The sequence below is a fragment of the Hipposideros armiger genome, unplaced genomic scaffold, assembly GCF_001890085.2.
Source record: "Hipposideros armiger isolate ML-2016 unplaced genomic scaffold, ASM189008v1 scaffold_218, whole genome shotgun sequence".
NCBI lineage: Eukaryota > Metazoa > Chordata > Mammalia > Chiroptera > Hipposideridae > Hipposideros > Hipposideros armiger.
The window spans coordinates 1,648,391-1,664,632 of record NW_017731568.1 but is presented as its reverse complement, the minus strand read 5'-3'; positions in this window follow the sequence as shown (position 1 = coordinate 1,664,632).

Below are 16,242 nucleotides of genomic sequence, written 5' to 3'. Positions count from 1 at the left end.
AGCACAGCGAACCAGAATGGGAAACCTGGCGGAGAGCTCAATATGATTTGGAAGAAGGGGGTAGCAATCACTGACATATTTAATACATGACAAATAAATACTGCTTTTACTATTGAATGACTGACTCATAAGATGGGTTCATTAGTTGCCTTTTTTCCAAAACATTTTATGTGCAACAGAAATTTTCTAATCCTTTCTATGTAGGCAACTTTGTTTTGGAGAATTAGGAGTGTTGTTGAAAGAATGCTAGAATTAAAGTTTGGATTCCTGATTGCACAGCTGACCTATTGCATGACCTCTGGCAAAAGCTACACGAGCCGTGAATGCCAAAAGATATTGTTGATTGAGTTATCGTCCTTCTGACTCAATTTTTTAAGCTACATGTGGATAGGCTCTTGAGGTTCTTGGAACAGAGAAGCTAATTGACTTTTGTATATCCTATTCCAAATGCATTCATTTTACTAGACTATGAATTATACCTATTAAATTTCTTACCACCTTTCTTTTGATAGAAAATACCCTTCTGTTGCATTTACACTCTTCATTATATATTCTGATATTCATCTGCTCTTCTTTCCATTAATATTTCATTCAAATTACAAGGTGACATCATTGTTTACATACTGGTATTTAAACATCTTTTCTGGGGACTATTTTCTCTTTTTATTGTTTCAACAAGGTAACAAGCAGATGACTTTAAATTCAAACTGAGGATAACTTTTATATACATGTTTTTATTCTATTGAATGTCATATATAACTCAAGCTAAGTATAGCCCCCCAAATTCAAAATATAGTTGGAGAAAAAGCATTTATTCTCCATGAAGCCTATTTGAGCCTTTGACTGTACAAAATCACATATAGTATTCATAACATTTTCCACATTTAAAATGAGAGGTGAATTTGACATTTAAAACTATGCTTTTTTCCCCCACAATCTACTTTCACAATAGCTTCTGCCTAGCAAAAGAGGCTTGAGGGACAATCTTTAAAATGCAATTTATTTCCTGATTCCTTTTTCGGAATTAAGATGAAATTGTGAAAATAAATGCTGGAAGTCTGCAAGTTGAAACTTACCCATTGATAAATAACATACATGTCTCCATTGTCAAAAATGTGTTTAAAAGGGAAGAGCTTAATGGTTTCTCATTTTAACAACCCAGATGTTTGTTGTCAGCTTATCCCATTATTATTAATAGGAATCTAATTGATATTAATTCTTCAACAACAAGGTTAGCACTTTCTCACTGTTTAACTTCTTTTCTATAGTTGCCACATTTAACTGTTTTTTACATTCCCTACAGTCAAATTCTACATGACCTTCTCATCTGTTAAGACAGCAACTTTGTTTAGAAATACATTTTACCAAGCTTAAATGCTATTGAAGCCTCATCAGCTAGCCAAGGACAAGCCACACTTCATTTTTTAGGTAGCTCACATTGTTTTCCATAGTGTAATGACTGGAGCTTGGGATATTTAAATGATACTTCACGGTGCAGACATGGTCTAAACTCCTTTGTGATTACACATATGCTATTCTGTGGTGTGCACTAATCTCTTCTGCCTTGGGTGTTTTAACAAAATGGCTGAAATTTTCAGCCATTATGGATGAGTTATTCAGCAGATCTGTAAAAGCAATTCCACTTGACAAGCCTATAGTACTACTTTAAGTGATTGAATCTCTTTGATTCCACAATGGCAAGGTCTTTATTATGCTTGCAGGAATTTTACAAGTTCTAAGAATATTTCCAAAATGCCACTAGCCACATTGCCAAAGAGAGACAGGCAATTCAGTCAGAACTACACTAATTTGATTTAGGGAACTAAGTTTAAGCAATGATTTGTTTTAGAAGAAACAAAAAAACTATTTGCTATACTTCATATTCAAATGCATTGATTGTATATTCGATCATGTCTTAAAGTTCTATCTCTAACATGGCTGTCTGCTCTCGCTTAAATTTATTTTCTAGTAAATGAATGGAAGTCACAAAATTGGTGAGGTCATGAAACTTATTTATCTAAAACACTGAATCGTATACACCCCTTAAAGGCAAAGGGATGTTTTTTGCCCCGAGGGTATTAGTCATGGTTCATAGTTCGTGGGAAACACTAAGGAAGTCTCAAAATTGTGTTCCTATTATTTCCATTTCTCTAAGACTTTGTTTGAATTCCAAAGTGAATTTTCTATTATCCCATTGTACATTGCATAGGAGGGTACCAACCAACAGTCTTTGGGGAGCAACACCTGCAGTTACATTCAAAGGCTTGACTTTTCCAAGCAGTTTGTGAGCGGGCCCGCATTGTCCCAAAAAGATAAAGGCCTAGGTTCTTTACCTGACTGGCAGAAGCATTCCAGCAACACGAAAGGACTCTAAACATTGTTTTGTAAGTAATGAGTCCTGCTGGTTTCATCCTGCAAGACATTGAAATCCCACAGGGAAAATGTGGTTAGAAATAAAACAGAGGGCTGGGGCCTTTAATGAGTTTCCTATCCACAGATGCCATGAAGCTTTTATACTATTCATTTTATTTCTACAGCTTCAACAAAGAGTCCCAGAGTTGTGGGCTATACTCTTCACACTGAAGTGCATAGAACTTGGCAGAAATCTACACTTCAGAGATAATAACATATCATTCCATGAAATAAAGGAAAAGGCATAATCAAAAAAAGAAGTTAAATATGGAAACCTGTTTTGACAACAAATGAATACAGATGAAGCCAGACAGGAAAGGTGTTATGTATGCATGGTTTTTATTCATGTTTCACATAAATTATGATATTGCAAGAACCTATCAAGTTTTCTTTTTCTTTTTTTTTCACATCCTTTTAGTCAGATAGATTATTTATATTGTTCTCCATCTTACATCTAAATTTTTTTTTCAAAGACTAGTACTTTAGAAGAACAGAACAATGCTTGCAAAATCTATCAATAATATATATGGCTCATTTATATTTTTTATTTATTATAATTGGAGACACCTCAAAGCCACTTGGATCTCCAAGAAAATGAAATTAGACTTTCTGAATTAAAATATTAGGAAAAAGGAAAAAACAATTGTTACTTAGTAGATGGATTATGGCAATTACCAATGGAAGCAAACATTCAGCAAATATATTTTATTAATAAAGATAATTATGGAGTTATAAAATGTTTAGCTGAATTTTTTACTGGGGGAAACATCAAGATTCATCAATTTTTTAGTTAACTGACAGATAAGGGAATTTTAAAAATTTATAATTATTTAAATTAAATAGAACTTAGATTTTTTCCCAGTCTTATAAAACTATCCATGACTTTATTTTTCACTTACAAAGATTATTCATTTATATTCAAACTAGAGAATTTTACAGAGATTTAGAAAAGAGTGAACCAAGAATTATGGAGAAATTATACCATGAAAGTTTATCTTTCCAGAAATATTTTTACTTTAGAAAATATTACCTTGCATTTTTGACAACAAAATATTGACCTTGGACTGAATTTTTCAAATTCACTTCTGGCAAGCCAAAATTTTCTGAGTGTCTTGGATTTTACAATGCTATCTAAAAAAAAACCATTGCTTAATTAAATTAATGATAAATCTAATCAATACTATTCTGAATTATTGTTAATAAGAAATAACATTAAAAAGCAAATAGACATTATTGAAATACTTCTACCGCTTCAGACTTGTCTTTCCCAATACAAATGAGGAGAAGTTTCTATAGGAGTAGACCTATAGAAACTTAAAAAATATATATAGATATGAAAAAGACCTAAGTTGATGAACATTCAGAAATAGAACCTTGTAGTAGTTCAAAGGTATTAATGGGGGAAAAAACAGAAAAACTTTTTGGAAACAGTGAATGGAGAAACATAACATCTATACCCCCAACACAAATCATGTGTTTTAAATTCTTTAATTAATAATATTTCATATTTTTGTTTTCCTGATTTTTGTAACTAGGAGTCCAATATGAGGGGAAACTGATTTACATTTATGTATAAAACGCAGAAGTAGGATCTTTTCTTCCACTATTTCTATCATCACCTCACACATTACCTTTTCATTATCCTGTGCGTCATAATTACAGCTCTCATTCTTTGAGTGCCTACTATGTGTCAATGATGTTAATGTACATTTGCAATAAAACAAGTTCCTGAAAAATAGATTATCATTTTCGTTTTATAGATGAGACTTAGAAAGCTTACATAAGGAAAGTTTCTCAAGATCATATAATTTTAAAGAAGTTGACCTAGGTTTTAAACCAAGTTTTTTTTATTCCAAATACCATGATCCTCATACAAAACATGCTGCAATATGTATTTCATTTTTATTCCATCTTTGGTTTATATTGTATTTATACCTCTATTTCCTTTATTAACTCAAATAACCTATTTTTTTCCAAATGATTTGATCAGTGAATTTAGTCAAAATGATCAAATGGGTTAATATTTGCAGATTCAACCTTAAGAGATTATAATGGAAGGTATCAATTGAAAGGATTACTATTTCTTTAGTAAATTTTCTAACCTTAGCAGTTCAAATAATTTTAAATTAGTTGAACTATATTTAGCATACAATATTGCTTTAACCAACTGCAATATCTGCAATCAGCATGGTGTTTCAAACATGAAAACTGGAGAGAATTGTCAAATAGAAATGTTATGATCCCAGCAACAATAGAAAATAGTTAAAAAGAAGATACTAGCAAAGATAAAGATGGGGCACCTTGAGCAAATTAAAAAGAAGCTGGTCCTATGAAAAAATAGGCAATATGGGCGTATTTAAGTTTAAGAAACCAGGAATTTCTTAGACCTATATACTATTTGTCTTTCATCAAAATCTTCAATGAGGTATTCATTGCATCTCCACATTAGACAAATATTTTAAAGTGTGTGAAAGACTCGATGCTATCAAACAATATTACCACAGTTATTTTATTGATTTTTGACATCAAATAGTGGTTTGGGGGCCTCATTTATTCTTCGACTATTTCTTTGGATTTCCAGACAATTTAATAATTTAATTTTCTCAGAAAAAAATAGCATTCATTTTCTATTATGCATGTATTATTTTGGTCTATTTTCTAGTATTATTTACCTTACCATGAATTTTAAGAGAAGCACCATGACATTTTAATTGCACATTATTTGGAATGTGTTAATTTAGTCAGTTAACCCATTCAAGGTTTTTTTGTTTTTTGCTTCTTCAGAATAGAAAAGGCTTATGTTAATCCTTATGGTTTTAGCAAGTAATGGTTTGAGCCAATTTAAAAAGATTTATTGGTTAAAAAATTAACATACAGGAAAAGTGACTTATTACTCAATATGCATTCAACAAAGGCCTCAGTAACATCACATACAGAATGTATTTGAGGGAAAAGTAACATCTTATATTGGTTTTCAATTGGGATTATGTACATAGATCAACTTCTTGATTAAGAAATATTAAAATAGGATTTCATGTTTGTAGACCTATATGAATTGAAACAGTTAGAGCTCATTTTAAGACTTACAGAGTTTAATTTGTGAGAAAACATTAGAGACTTGGATCTCACAAAGTAATTTAAGGAAAAGAAAAATTGTGCTCCACATTTTAACTACTGTGAGGTTTGGAATCATTTGTCAGCTAACATTAGAATTATGCACAAGTTTTCAAGGTCATTAACCTTAATTTCATTTTTAAAAATCATTTCATTTTTTCTCAAAATGTGAGATGAGCTTTAGGTCGTTTTGAATCAGTTTTTGTTTCCATAGGCACATTTTTCAATGAACACAACATTGGGAATTGAAAAAGAACTGTACAGGATGTCTGTAAATCATGGAAGTGTGTTCTGGCAACACCCTACTATGTACCAAAAATTACATATTTTTTTTAAACAAGCAACATTCTAGACACAAATAGATTCCAAGAATCAAATGTTTCAAATGAGTCTTTTAAAGGTTTACAGTTACAATAAAGGAAGAAGCAACACAGTTATAAGAAAAATTTTATGCGTTGATCTGTTGCTATCGATTTTGTGTAAGATAAGTAGCAAATTATTTCAGAAGTAATTAACCACTTTTAATGCTTAGATTATTTGGTAAACCGAACCAGTTTAAGTGCTAACTAGTATTTTGGGTACATACTATAAGATACAAAATAGCACGTGCTTTCTATTTATGTTGGTTACCAATCTTGATATTCGAGGGAAGAGTGTATAAAGTTAACAAGCAATTATTATTTGGCAAATTAGTACTCAACAACCCTGAGTAAATAGGAAGTTTGAAACCTATCTGTTATACAGCTACTTTAATTTGCATAGCACACTGGTGTGTTTGCTTTGCAAATACTTTGCAATGAATCATCATTTGTACTATACAGTCCAAAGAAAAGCAATCAAAATTCACAGCAAGACAATGAAATTAATTATAACTGTTGAATTCTGTGGTGGTAATTCCTCCTCATGCAGGAAGATTAATTGCATTGCACTTTCCTTGCACTCCACTAAATGATCTGATGAATGTATAATCATTTACAGATTTCTCAAATGCTGAAAATTGATTACCTTTGATTAGCTCTGATCTGCACAAAGAGCTCTGACAGAGTATCAGTGAAACATTACAACATTACAGACAAAGTAACAAATGATTTAATTACCAGTGTGCTTATTAATGTTAGATTCCCTGCAGTGATCCTGGCAAATCAGGGGTCTGTAATAGACCTGTGGGTTTCACTGAATTCCATTAGGGTTTAAATAATATTTCTCACTATTTCTCAAATCCTTCTTTTCATGGCTCCTTAATAACTCTAATTAATTTTAATTTGCACCAAAAAAACCCCCACGGCATCTTTAGAAACTTTTAATTAGCTATAAAATAAAACTCTTATCCCAAGAAGACATATATGATCAGCTTTGGAGTGGAGTCACAAATAAGTTTCATTAGCGGTAGTCAGCTCTCCGTAATATTATTAAACGAAAAATCGAAAACAAATGTTGAATTGCACATGTGGGCCAACTCTCCTCTTCAAGCGGCAAACAAAATGAAATTTGTTTAACAAAAACCAAGTTAAAGGACAGTATGGTAAAATGTTTAGATAGTAGTGTGGTAAGCATCATCATAATACCCTTTTTTTGTGTGTCACAAATGCATACTTTCAACCATTTTCTTCACTGTAGTATAGAAAACACACTGATTAAGAAGCTTCAAAGAGGATTTGAAAAATGCAAGAGCAAGAGAACACTGGCCCAGTTAGACACAGAATGTGATGAATAATGTTGGCACAAACAAATCAAGCTTGTACGCGGGAACATTCAGATCACTTTGGATTGGCAGCTTTTAGGGCTTTCCCCAATTTGATGCCATTATATATGACATTAAATTATTGTGAAGCAATGACAATGAAAACCCAGATGATCAGAGGAGTCAAACAGAGCCGCTTAAATTAAAATATGTGCCTGCAAGTGTTTCCAGGCAAAGAAAAATTAGAGGGTAGGCAATTAAAAGGTTGTTTAGCACAGAAATGCTGATATACAGACAACTTTATAATAATATTTTTTCACAGTGGCTTTGCAGCTCTGCAGCGACAAGGCAAGGCTGCAGGTGTTTCTGGGTGGCATTTCAAAGCCACTAGCTGTAAAACTTAAGACATGGGGATATGTAGCCCCCAATGCTAATGAATACATTTATTATGCTCAGCGCTGTCAGCAGCTGAAAAGCTATCCATCACGTGGAAACAGCACAGAGTCAGGAGTCTCTTTTTGTGGAGAAATATTGAAGTCAGATTGTTGATGTCAAAAGTCAAAGTCTAGTTCAGCTATCTGTTTTAGGAATCTGACTGAGACACATTGTGCCTGTGCACAAACTGATATCTAGCAGAGCTCATTTTAGCAAATGTGTGATTTAGAAGTCAAAAAAACATTCGTACAACCACACTCATAGCAGGCAGAGGCTGTGGCATGCACGCATAGTTTTTACATTTTAATATGACACCGTTTGGTAGTGTTTATCATCTGAAATCCAAACCATATCAACTTTCTAGCTACGATATTTAAGATCTGTGTATTTTCAAAAAAAAAAATTCACACAGAATAAGAGAATACATTAAATACCACCACAATAGCAAAGTGATTGGCCTTGTTGGGCTTGGTTTTGTTTTCATTTTCTTCTGCAAATCAAACCATAAATAAATAGTGAATTTACTATATTCCCAATCAAAGATAGACACTTACATGGGGTCAAAATGAGATGAGTATTTAATAGCTGCTAAATAGCAGACCCTATTTGAAGCCCTTTTGGGCATATGCTCTCATTACTCTTCTGGAACTTCTACTGTAATATTACTTGCAATGTCTAAGTATACATTTTATACACAACCTTACGTACCAAACATCTCCAATAGCCAAATGCCGCTGCGTTCTTAGAAAAGAGGAGGAAAAAGAGCAAATTCACTATGCTCAAGGATTCTTTTTTGCTTATTTTGGCCCTCAGCTCACCTTGTTTCAAAAGAAATCCACCTTCTTCCTTTTTTTCACTGGAAAAAAAATTTATTTCAAATAATAGTGAATAAAATTAAATTAGTCGGCACAGGGCATATTTAATCCTCGTTAATAGAATTTTTAAGCTGACTTCGAAATAGATTACACAGCTTGGAAACTATAGTTTTATTTAGATTTATACAAATCTTTGGGATCAAAGTGTACTTTCCGTGTGTATTTATTTAAGTGAAGGCTTTATGCCTCCGAGGTAGCATATGCTCAGAATGCTATTACACTTGCCAGCCTTCCTACAAATTCGTGGTGTTTAACAAAAAACAAGCATATTTTTCAATTCAAGTCAGGAAGACTTATTTTTGCTGATTTCGCCTGCTTTTCTCTTTTCTAACCAACCCTAAGGGCGCATGATGTAATGGTCCGCACTCACACATGGGAGCAAGAAAGCCTTTCATGAACTTCAAACTTTATTCAATAAAAATAATTGTGCTCCAGCTCTGTCCTCCTTCCAAAGAGGAGAAGGCATACAAATATCATGTAGAAAGCTTTAGAAATCCTAAAGATCTTAGTAGCTCTTTAAAAAAACCAATTTATTTTAAGCAAGGAAAGAGGCAACACACACGCAAACAATAGTAGAGATTATTTTTACCCTAATTTGGTTCAATGATGTCCATGTAGAATAGGGCTCTATGGCTTGAAGGGTCATGAGTTTGAGTCAAAACTCAACTTCAAGTTAATTGGTTGCGTTGGGGGCTACACAAATTCAAGAGAGACATATTTGTTTCCGATGGCTCACTATTCCAGAGCCTCTGCACCCCCATGATATCTTGTCAGGAACTCATTCTCACAAGTAAATTATCTTAAAAGCAGACTCCTTTCTTCTTTCCTGATAATAAATAAATAAATAAATAAATAAATAAATAAATAAATAAATAAATAAATAATAAACGCAGTTATGATAGATCTGTTAGAGTGTAAAAGGGGCAGAAACAAAACAAAATCAAGGTGGGACTTTATTCCTTCCAGGTGCATATTTGAAAGCAGTATTTGTTTGTTAACTCTGGGTTTTGTCTGTATTGTCCAGCAAATTTGCTGATGCCCATATGCATTTAAGGAAAACCTGATATCATAGTCTAATTTTAATATTATACAATGTATAAAGGCAAACCCCATAGTTAAGTGGCCAGATTTTCTTGTGTCCTTTTATATCAATTTTTAAAAATCAACTGAAAACTTCTTTGGAATACTAGGCAGGATGATTTCCTTTTAAAGTTCCTTCCAAGTAGATATGTCAGCAACCATTTAGAATACTGTTATATGTCTGTTAGGGGGAAAAAAATCCACAAAAGAGAAAGCCACCATATGGAATTCAGAAGACACTAAACCTCTTGTCCACCCAAATTACACCAGTCCTCACATAATAAGAAGGCATTGCAAAGGCTGTGCTGTATGCCTTCCAGGCAGAGCTCCATAGCCAGCAATTAGTCTATATAGTCAGAGGCCAAAAAACCTTATTGTCTTATTTGCTGTATAATTATCTGTTATGATGAACTGTGATTCTAAGGACTATTGTCTTTAAGCTTGGATCTGTGTGTGGAGTGGTTGTCTGGCTGAGAACCAAGAATGGACCTTCCTCTTAGTATCTCTGCCTGAGTGATTTCTCTGGTCTCTTCCTGGCTGGGTAAAACAGAGACTGTTTCTGCATGATTTCTTGGGTTGATGAGAAGCAATTATGCCTTAAATGAAGTCATTCATGTCTGCCATTTTGTTTGCATATTTTCCAGTGTTCACCTGTTATTAAACCTGTGTTTAAACTGCAAGCTAGTTTCAAGTAGACTTTTGTGTCTAACACAGTTTGGTAATCAGAGGAAAACAAAATAGATAAAATGTTTTCTGCACAAATCACTCAAGCAAGAAATCTAATAAAGTGATTAAAATCTAAAATACCATTTAAAAATTTCCTGGGCATTTTTTTATTTCTTTGAATTTTCCCCATTCCCTGAAAGATGGCAATTGTCTTAATGTGAAAGTTATAACAACTTTGTCATCTTTTGGGGGAGGAAAGGGCAGGAAAAGGAGAGGTTGCTAATAAATCTTATTCTCATTGTCAAAATCGTTACTATTGCTCATTATAATATGAAAATGATATGTCAGCATATGTAATAAAAGAATATTTATTTTCACAGCATAGCAAAGTATTTGTTCAAAATTCATTATACCTTGTAGATAATGAGTTCATTAGAAAACACAGATTAAATATTTAAAAATTATATCATGTAAGCAGGTATAATTATTAACGAAAAGTGTATTCTAATGAACTTTAGACAACTCAAAGAAGAATATTTTACATGAAATCTTGTAATATAGATATTCCATTGTACACCTTCAGGTCTTTAAATATCTAGAAGACAAATGTCCATACTAGCTTATGATGCAAAATTAGATGAATTATACTTTAAAGTTAGAAAAGTCACAAAACAAAAATTGAGATTATCAATTTATCTAAATTAATGCATGTTTTATTAAATGGAGCTTTATTGAATAATGTTTTTCCCTTTTTGGAAGTTTTTACATTTAGTCAGCTACTTATTAACTACTTTTTGTTAGTGGGTATATTTTATAGATACAATTAGTTTTAAAAATAAACCACAAAGGCTGAGCCAGAATGGTTTACTGGATATTTTTCTAATAGTAAATACAAATGAAATATAGGTAAGAATATTGGGAATATAATTGATGCTATGATTACTTAATTATTTCATATTATTCTTATTCATTGTGGAAAATGATTTTTTAAAAAGATATAATTTAGAAAGCAGCTTAATTTTAAAACAATTTTATTTGTCTAACTTTTTAAAAAATCCTACTAACCATGTGTGTTTAATTTTTGAGTTTCAATGAAATAAGAGAAGACTTGCTGATGGTTTAAAAGTACTTAATTTATCACCACTGAACAGAAAGCCTTTCCCCCCTGAAGAGGTTTGTACTAAGGTGACCTCTGCTGTTTAAAAAAAAGGCTTACAAAAAGCAGCCCCTTTCCTAAAATATTCAGTAATCCTAAATTATAAGGGTAGAAGTGGATACTGCTGTGCTTAAAAGTATTTACTAAATTCATTACTGTTTCGATTATATATGTGATTTTTAAGCCTTTTTTCTCATAGCTGGGAAATTTCCTCTTTCATTTACTTCCTTGCATTTTGCTTATAAATTCTAACTGACTGGGATCCCTGCCATTGAATTTTCTTCTCACTAAAGGGTTTTCTCTGCTCCTGGTGGGGCAAAGTCATGACCCAGAAAAAAATTGATTCATGAATTCTCAGGGTACAAGTAAAGAAGAGAGGAAATATGCCTTGGCTGAGCTCTGACTACTGACAATTTAAAACCTGTAATTAGTCTGAATTCAAGCTGCAAAAGGAATCTGAATTAAAAATTCATTAATTCAAACTGATCTATTAACTTTAACAAACTAGATCCCTTATTATAAAGAATCATTTTTACAAGCTGTTGTGTTCCCTGCTGGAAACTAAATTTTACTCATTTTAAAATTATTTAAAGATGGTGGAAATACGGCCAGATTGTATTGCACTGTGCTTTTTCTCTATCTTGATAAACCCTTCATCGGAATTACTTGGTGTTAACACCTTAGTACTGGGTTGAATTTCTGCCTCAGTCCTAAATTTCATGTTTATAAACCCCCATTGTCCTGTGGAGCACATGGTCTTTAGCTATTTCCCCCCTGATGTTTCCAAGACCCCAAGTCCCCTTTCGCAAGCTCCCTGACATTTCCATGAACCACACTGCTGAAATGCTATACAGTAATTAATGTTGATCCTAGTACACACTCAGCCTCCAGTACAAATTAGGATGGAAAAGGTTATCATAATATTTTGCTAGTCTATTTGGTAGATTTGAATTGCTCCCTGTGGGGGACAAACAAAAAAGAAAGGTGTTTTAAAGTTAGGCTTCAGAAAAAGGACTATCCAGGTAGTAACGAGTCTTTGAAAATCACACACATTTTAAACTTTTCATCTGAAAATAATTAATCATCAAGTGTCAACATATTGATTCCTAAGTTATAACTCCCTCAGGACCAATGTACATGGCTCTTGAGTGGGTTAGTGGGCACTGTCAATGGATGGGCTCTGGAATTCAGACTAAAACTCTGTTATCATTGGGTGGAGTTCAAATCCAGGTACCACCAGCAGCTGGAGACTTTCCAACTGTCAGTAGTGTCTGAAAAATACTAAGAGACTAAATAATTTAGATTACACTATATTGACCTGTATAATTGTTTAAATGAGTAATGCAGCCACCAACTGAAAGAGGTCAACCATCTGTAGAGGAAACACAGAATTTGGTTTCATTTCCAAACAAACTTTTGAAGAGCAAATTGTTTTTTCTGTGGGAGGTAGGGGAAAGTCTGAAGACAGATTAATGGCTTCTCCTGCTAAATAAAGGTTAAAGCTTCTGTCATTTATAGAATGCAACTTCAATAGAAAACAAGTCATAAGGCAGCTGGCCCAACTGTCACATAATCAGTGTAAATGGGTATTGTTTCGGGTGGGTTAAAAGGTGAGTGGCTTTGAGAATGCAGTATTATTTCATGATATGCCATCATCATTCATTACATATATGTGTGAGTACATGTGTATATAAAGGGGAAAGACTTTGGAAAGACTAAGTCCTGACATTAGAATAACCACATTTTTACAGATAATGGCAAATTGTTTGTTTTAAATGCAACCCTACCTAAATCCTTATCTCTGAAGTTTGGAGTTGCTATAAATCAAGATTTAAGATGCATACATTATGCACCCAGTTTATTTTGAGAAAAGGTGCCTATTTTAACTAGATTAACACATACTGATCAAACTCTTGGTGTTAGGGCAGCTTACGTTAAGTTAAAGACTGCAATAATTAAGTGCCTCTACCAACTTATTTTCCAGAGCCTTTATCTTCCAACAGATTACTTGCCAGGTAGAGTGGTTCAATTACTGAATTTCTTCTGTGATCCTCTATTCTATTTCCATTGCACTTGAAGAGACTTCTCCAACCTCTTCCTGGTAAACAAATTACAAAAGAAAAAAAAATGACAGAGAAAAGAGATTAATTTCTGCGTGCCTATGAGCCAACTATGAATTTAATGCCATCAGTTTAAAAACACAGAAAAATATCTTTGCCATCGGTCTTTGCTTTCTACACACATGGGCGCGCACACATATACAGTTTTCTCTTAAATAACTTGAGGTCGCATGTAGATAATCGTTTGGTGAACCCTTTCCTCAAATGCCTTTGGATAGTTCATCTATTGATTTAACAAAAATATTCTTCAATATTCATCTTTGCATCATTAGTCATCTGTTCTAATGTAATAAAACTTTTATCATAAAATTTTTTTAAAGATTTTTATTGGGGAATTGGGGGGTTGGGAACAGTGCTGGGGAATTGGGGGAAGGGGAACAGACAAGTTGCTGTCGTTTTTTGTTCTTCAGTCTAGTTGTGGAGGACGTTGCTTCACTGGCCCAAGTTGGCACCATCATTGCGCTCCTCCCAAGTGAGGCAGATCAGTCGCCGGCCCCTGGATGGCCGCTTACTGCGGCTGCTAGCCGCTCACGCTGGCTGCTGGCTACACACGGTAGCCCATGACAACCCACTGCCACAGGGGCTGCAGTCTACACCTTCGCCGGCGACTCACGGCAGCCCAGCTCCAGGTCAAGCCGTTGTTCAGCATCTTAGTTGTGGAGGGCAGCGTCACTGGCCCTCACATGTGGGATCCGAACCGGGGCCCTCCGGCGTCCCAAGCCAGTTCTTAACCATTGCGCCACTTGGCCGGCCCTTATCATAATAATTTAATATATCAAGAAGTTACTTGTCTTGCATATGTGAAATGTTGAGCTTTGAAAATGGTCTCTGGTTGTAGTAATACAAAGCCAATAAATCTTATAAATTTGGGCAATATCCATATATTGCTACTAAAATGTAATTTTGGTTGCCACTGGTTGATAACAAATGCTAATTGGGGAACTACTGTTATTTTAAATTTATCTTTCAATTAGAGTTGACATACAATATATTAGTTTCAGGTGTACAACATAGTGACTAGACAATTATATGCCTTATAAAGTGGTCACCAAAATAAATGTAGTACCCATCTGTCACCAGGAAAACTATTACATTTTCTGAGAGCCTACTGAGAGCTTAGAGTTGTGAAGAATGAATAAATAAATAAAAGATAGACAAATACTGCCCATAATCTGTTTGTAATATAATAAACTTTAAAAATCCATTGACTTATGATAGAAGAGATTTCTAAGAACTATGCCCAGAACACACATAGCTATAATGACACAAGTCCTTATAGTATATTCTCGTGCTCTGAGTTTCATGAGTAAGCATGGTTTCTCTCTGTTTCTTTGGCGCTCTCTCTCTTTCTCTCTCTCTCTCTCTCTCTCTCTCTCTCTCTCTCTCTCTCTCTCTCTGTCTCTCTCTCTCTTTTTCCATCTCTCTGTCTGTGTCTCTGTCTGTCTGTCTGTCTCTCTCTCACATACACACACACACACACATACACACACACACACACACACAAAGTTTTACAAATTCCTCATCTGAGCCAAGTTAAATAAAGAAGACAAGAAGCAGCAGGACTTCACATGGTCTTTGTATCTGTTTGCGAGTCTTGCATGTCACCAATATTTTCTATTCCCTTTTCTCCTGCATTCCAAAAGTGAAAGCTACAATAAAGAATGGTGATTAGTAAAATATAGCATGATTGATGGATATATTTCAATAGAAATCAATATAATGGATATCTTATTGTATCAAAAAAATACTAGGGAAGAATTAAAAACTCCATCGTGACTAAGGAAAGACAAAGTTCAAATATGTTGCTCGCTTTTCCAACATGATGTACCAATTACATTTACATAATCTTGATACTTTGATGTCTACTTATTTATCTCTTGGTCCAAATATTTCTATATTATGTATCACAATATTTATCAGAGAAATTGGAAATAGAAAAAAATACAGTTCCAGAATACAATTCCTCAAACGCTGTGCTGTTTTTCTAAATATTTTTCTGGTCTTAAAACAAAATCATATTTTGTGATAATACTGCTAATATAATCATTCTTTATTTCAACAAATATGAGGTTTTTATTTCATGCCAGACACTGTACTGAATGCTGGGGAATTACCTGTAAGTCAATATATAAGTACAGTCCCTGTTCTCATGGAGCTTACAAACCAGCTGTAAGTTACAGAAACTATTAAACTTATTTAAGTGAAGAAAATATCAATTTTAAGGAATGATAGAGAGCTTAGAGACTATACATCACCTGTTTCAGCGCTGTCCAATATGGTAGCAATTAGCCCCATGTGGAAATAGAAGGCTGGTGCCAGTTTTCAGTAAAATATTACTGACATTTTCCAAAGACCACATGGCTTCTCTGTTGAGACTAGAATGATCCTGGTTGATGTCAATTGTCTTGGGATAATTATTAATAGTGCCCTCTCTCATTCTTTTTTTTAATTAGTTTTAGGTGTACAAAACAATGCAATAGTTATACTTTTTATTCCTCACAAAGTGACAACCCCCCTCTCCCAATCTGCTGCCCCCATGCCATACCTATCTATTAAAATTCCATTGACTCCACTCCCCACATTGTACTCCACATCCCGTGACTATATATATATAGAATGATAGTTGACGTACAATATTATTCAACGGCAGCTTCAGATGCACAGTGCAGTGGTCAGGCCTTACCTTCTCTCACTCTTAAAGAT